Source organism: Mytilus edulis, unplaced genomic scaffold, assembly GCF_963676685.1.
Source record: "Mytilus edulis unplaced genomic scaffold, xbMytEdul2.2 SCAFFOLD_695, whole genome shotgun sequence".
Lineage (NCBI taxonomy): Eukaryota > Metazoa > Mollusca > Bivalvia > Mytilida > Mytilidae > Mytilus > Mytilus edulis.
In genome coordinates, this window is record NW_027268013.1 from 26,408 (window position 1) to 32,792 (window position 6,385).

Genomic DNA, 6,385 nt, shown 5'->3' on the forward strand with positions numbered 1-6,385 from the left:
TTTTCACTGTCAGAAAATCTTAACAACTAATGGTATTTGCATGGAAAATGAATAAACCATTTAATCTTGCTGATATAGCATCATAAATACATTCTTTGTCAAAAATAATGTCTATTCAATGTACAGAAACCCCTATTTCTATCTCTATTTCATACCAATATGAGAGCTAAATGAATAAGTAAGGACCCCTTAACCACTTACTGGTTCCCCAAAAGCTCCTACTGGTGTCATGTAACTTCAGAACTACTAATTAAACCTTAAGAAAGCTAGTATAGCTGTACTTATGTTGAAAAAAATAAGAAATTATGCAATTTATTTATTTCGGTGAAAATAATAGGATGAACATGCAACCGTAGAATGTCGCGTCTCAAATTTCAGTGGTTGCACATGTGTCAGACACTGCGAAAAGTTAAAGCGAGCATTTATAATTAAAAATGTATTGCAAGTTACATAAAAATAATGAAGTTCTACTTTCTATGAAAATTTTTACATTATTACCTACAGATCAGGCAAAATTTGCTGAATCAGCAATTTTTACTCTCAGGGGTGGAATTAAGGCTTGTTTTATCATAGTTGCCCTTAATCAACTTTTTATTGATAAACTTACAAATTGCATAGGTAAAAAAGTTCCTTCATTGATTTAGTGTAAAAATATATATTCCCCTTAAGGTGGCACGGTAGTATTTCCTGGCCATAGGGATAATGATAGCCTTTTAGAATTTTCACCACTTTCTAACACTGCAAAAAAATCTACATTCACACTTAACTGAAGTACTTTCATTTTACTATTCAGAAATGAATTTGAATATGTATCATGACCGTTTACTTTTTTGCTATTTTTAGAAACCTAAGGCACTAGTAATTTTAGGTCTTTTATGGTGCAGTGAATACAAAATTTAAAAAATTCTCAAAAATTCATTTTCATCTGTATGTAAAATTATTTCATATTTTTCTACACCTGATTCATCCCTCAGTTTGGGAAAGTATGTTCAGTTGATACTGTATTTTTTGTCCAATCACACTGTTTAGATACATTTACCTAAGTAGGGTACACAAAAGAGCAACCTAAATTCTGGAATGCAAATACTACCGTGCCACCTAAGACAGACATCATACTTGTTTGAAAGCAAAAAATGTATGGAATTTTAAAACTGATTACCTCCCCTCGCAATCAGAATAAAAGTAGTATTTATGAAATTTTCCTTAATTCGTTAGAAATAAAATAACACAGCCATAAATCATTTCTTAGGGTATTATATAATATATACTAAAGATTATATGAAGAAAATTCAAATCAATATAAAATGCTGCAACACAAAACCAAATTATGTAATATTGTAAACATTGACTTGAAAGAAGGTAGATGAATGACTATATATACCTATGAAAAGTTATTTTAGATTGATTTGGAGCATTGTATTAATAGAAAAAGTTCAAAAAAAAACAACAATATATATATCACTGCTTCAATTCTTGATATAAATTGTGCTATATTTCTAATCAGTCATGGATCAAATGCAAATGATGCAACATACATAAAAAAAAATATACTAAGTTTAACAGAATTCATGATTAAATTAAAACAGTCATCCAGTTGACAAATTCTTCCAGTTGTATGTTGAAAATTAAAGGACTTATCATTGTCCTGTCAAATCAAAACGGACAGGATTGGCCTCCAAATTACAATTTAGAAGAGACTAAAAACCAAAAGTTTAATAGGTGTTAAAAGGAAGTTAAACATGTGTGGTTCTTAAATATGAAAAAAGCAAGTTTCTTTTATTTAGGTTCACTTCCTTTCATTGGTTTCCTCAACACTGTTTGAAATATTCAAGATTGTTTTAATAAATAAATCCCTTGTTGTTTTTGATTTTCATAAATATTTAATTTATTTTGTAGATTGCCTCCAAAAAGTTTGAATGTGAATTTATATGCCATGTATACCAAATAAGCCATGAAAAGAATTAAAGATGAATTTTAACTGTAAGTATTTGTTATTCCAAACTTTTGTTAAGTTTGGTACTATATTAAAACTTGCAAATATAAATTAATTAGTTCAACATGTGTGGTTCTTAGATATGAAAAAAACAAGTTTCTTTTACTTAGGTTAACTTTCAATCAAATGGTTTCCTTCACCATGTTAAAAATATTCAAATGTTAAAATCATTCAATATTGTTTTAATAGATAAATCCCTTGCTGCACTTGATTTTCATCAATACTTTATTTATTTTGTAGATTGTCTTGAAAAAGTTTTTAGTGTGAATTAATACACCAAAATGATTAAGCCAGGAAATGAATTAAGAAATGAATGAAAGATGTATTGTAACCGTAAGTATTTGCTATTTTTTGTTTGAATTGTGACCTGACTATATTAAAACTTGTAAAATTAACACATCACAGCAATCTAAACCTATATATATACATACAGTATGTGGACAGGGGTAGTGAGGTCATCATTTGAAAGTGTTAAGTCTGTTGCTTGAAGATTTTAGACATGATATCTTAGTCACTTTATTGAATTGATAACAAACTTTAACCTGTTTCATAAAAAAAAAAACCAAACTAGTACCAGTACAACAAAATTATAAGCAACAGTATTTTTCAAAGATAAGTAATATGGAATTCCAACCCTTCTTGAACCTCCCCGATAAATCCCCTCAAAATTCAAAATAAGTGCTGATCTTGCAGTAAAAAAAGGGGGGTCAGAACCCTCGCCCACCCCTGAATGCCTTTGCTATAGAAGTTAACCTTACAATAGTGTATATTTTCAAAGTACAAAAAAGCACTGATTACACTTTGTGCTTCATTAAAATATTCTCATCCTAATAAGCATGATATATTTGCTGCTGAAGTAAAACACTATATGCACAAGTTCATCAACAGCATAATATCATTAAATATTAAACATTCTGTATTCATAATAAAATCACCGCAATATAGCCTTTTTGTGCTAATGGGGCATAAAGCAAATAACAATCAATCAATTCATAATAAAAAGTTTGAAAATATGTATCCTGTAAAAGCAAATCATTATTTTTTTTCCTCATTTACATGTAGATTAAAACTGCTTATTTATTTAATTTATATAGATAGTATTTTTAGTTAAACATCATGCACATACTTATGTCAATTATAACATTTATTTATTTCTTAATTCATTATATAAATTTGCACTCTTACATCCTACCCCTGTTGTAAAATCTTAGTTTTTTCAAATTGTTTTATAATTTTTCTTCTGTTTAATATTTGTAAAATAATTATTTTTCCTTTTCAGATTTTCTCCATAGATACATTGTACCATAAATGTTAATTTTGCTATATCAATCATGTATACAGAACGCCTATGTCTGATGTTGAACAGTAGATAAACAAATGCATACCTCACAGTAAGTATTTGTAAAATGCTTTTTACTAGAAAATTCAGAATGATTTTTTTTCCGATAATAATTATTTGAAAGTTTGTACTTAATATATACAGGAAGATGTGGTATGAGTGCCAATGAAACAACTCTCCATCCAAGTAACAATTATAATTTATAAAAGTAAATTATTATATGTCTAGTTACGGCCTTTAGTTCACCACGGAGCAATGGCTCATATCGAATAGCAAGCTGTAAAGGGCCCCCAATAATTACTAGTGTAAAAACCATTAGAATGGGAAAAGCAACTGTCTTATCTATATAAAAACCAGAAACACTTATACACTACATAAACAGACCACAGATTAAACTTGTATAACACAACAAATAAATAAATTGGATTTAGATAGATATATCTCTGTGATGCTCAATTGGATTATTGAATAATTGAACACTATGTTTCTGTTCTAATCTTTTTATACCATCGCAAAAATTTATGGCAGTCATATATTGTATCACGTTGTTGTATCTTTGTCCGAAGACTCTTTGTTTTCAGACAATAACCATAGTTGAGACAGTGAATCTCTATGAAAATTAAACATAAGATTTTGGGTTATGGACCCTACAGTTTATGAATTGAGGGCCTATATAAAGGGGTCCAAGTAAGCATTTTTCTAGTTTCCAGACAATACCTTGTGTGTAAGTGTACATATATATTACTGAAATTATAACTCAAGGTTCCATACCAAAATAAAAGGTCAGGATTAATTTCGGGGTTATCGCCATAACTGTATACGAATTAGGAACTAAAAGGTTGAAAAACAAGGTTTCTTTGTTAAATGCCAATTTAGACAATTTTAAAGCAGTGTAAGGGAGGTAATCCAAATATATTTGGGAAATCCAAACATAATATAGGGGCCAAAACAATATTTGTATAGATTGCTTATTTCTTTGTCAATTTCAATGAATTATTGGGGTTCTCAAATATGCTTAATGTAACCATTTATAAAGTTTTTAGAATTAGGGCCCCCTTTTAAAATTGGTCCACATGAGGTCCAAAGGGTCCAAAATTTAACTTTGTTTAATTTAATCAAAATTGAATTATCTAGGTTCTTTGATATGCCGAATCGAACCATGTACTTAGATTTTTAATTTTGGGTCCCATTTTCAAATTGGTCTACATTAAGGTCCAAAGAGTCCAAAATAAAACTAAGTTGATTTTAACAAAAATTGAATCCTTGGGGTTCTTTGATATGCTGAATGTAAAAATGTACTAAGATTTTTGATTATTGGCCCAGTTTTTAAATTGGTCCAAATTGGGGTCCAAAATTAAACTTTGTTTGATTTCATCAAAAATTGAATAATTGGGGTTCTTTGATATGCTAAATCTAACTTTGTATGTAGATTCTTAATTTTTGGTCCTGTTTTCAAATTGGTCTACATTTAAGTCCAAAGGGTCCATAATTAAACTAAGTTTGATTTAACAAAAATTGAATTCTTGGGGTTCTTCGATATGCTGAATCTGAACATGTATTTAGATTTTTAATTATGGCCCAGTTTTCAAGTTGGTCCAAATTGGGGTCCAAAATCAAACTTTGTTTGATTTCAACAAAATTTAAATATATGGGGTTCTTTGGTATGCTTAATCTAACCATGTATTGATATTTTTGATTTTTGGACCCTGTTATCAAATTGGGCCACATTGAAGTCAAAAGGGTCCAAAATTAAACTGTTAGATTTCAGCAAAAATTTAATTCTTGGTATTTTTTTATATTCTGAATAAATCCATGGCCATGTACAGGGATCTCCATGATAAAAATTGAACCATGGAGGAACTTTCACCATTACAAACCTTGTCTACGCTGTACAGTGTAGCGCGACCGGAAGTATTTTATCCCTCCATACAAAAAACCATTCAAATGCCAAGTCATCATGGCCCCCCCTTAGTCGAGAATAACCAAAAGCTGTCATGAAGGTCCCCATGTAGATTTCTTTTATTTTTGGTAATGTTATGGGGGTTAAAATCATCTAATGTGGAGCTTATTTTTCGTGGACACTGTCAAATTCAGAGCCCATTACCGGTATGGCTGATTTGCAGCAACAACAAACAATTCGTACGGGTTATGTAAAAGGTTAAAGAGATTTGTAAAGCAAACGTCGACAAATGAAAAGGTTTTTAATGACTATCTGGAAAAATTGATGCTGTGCAACATGCATCTTTCGAGTCTGAATAGAAACCGGAAACGCGGATGTATCAATTTGATTGTAATATACGAAATGAATTCGGAATTTAGATACGATATTTCTTAATGTGAGTTCGTGGTCTAGTGGTTAAGACCGATGGCTACAGTGCTGAAGGTCCCGAGTTCGATTCTCACTCGGGGTGCTAAAAATATCAGCACATCAGAAGGGTAATTTTCACCCTCTCACACACATCTCTGGTACCCAGACCGGAGTTTAAACTAGAATGGGTACTTTGGGGCCTCGGTTAGTCAAAGTTGTCCCTTACTTTGACCTGGAGATCAATCTTCTGATATCTCTCTGGTTTGTCTGTTTCCACCGAGTGGCCCGGTGGTTCTCATCCGAGTACTTCGGCTTCCTCCACCATAATAACAGACTGCCCGGTGTCCTGGCACTCCCTTTGTGTTGGTGGGGATTGATTGTCCTTGTAAAAATAATTGTCGTATAAACATACGTTAGTGACACATCTCCATTAATCCGTTAGGGAGTGTACATGGATGCCACTGTACCCTCGCAGTTTTCGAGGGGTTCTTCGGATATCGGAGGCATTTACCAGTACATACATACATATTTCTTTACAGGAAATATTTAAGTTTTTACTTTTAAACTTTTAAAGTAATTCTAAATTATCGTTACAGCAGTACTCGCAGGGGCGGATGCCGGAATTTTCGAAAGGGGGGTGCTAACCCAGGGCACCCAGGGCAAAGGGGGGTGCAAAACATATGTCCCGATACAAATGCATTGATCGGCAAAAATAAAGGGGGGGTGCGCACCCCCGGAACCCCCC

At 31.8% G+C, this 6,385-nt stretch overlaps 1 long non-coding RNA gene across 1 annotated transcript; it reads left to right on the forward strand.

The window, feature by feature from the left end:
• The first annotated feature begins 1,916 nt into the window (after window positions 1-1,916).
• Window positions 1,917-3,363, forward strand: LOC139506606 (uncharacterized). Its single transcript, XR_011660266.1, has 3 exons — window positions 1,917-1,980; window positions 2,234-2,326; window positions 3,273-3,363. It is a non-coding gene; the product is annotated as an uncharacterized lncRNA (long non-coding RNA).
• The last annotated feature ends 3,022 nt before the right edge of the window (window positions 3,364-6,385 follow it).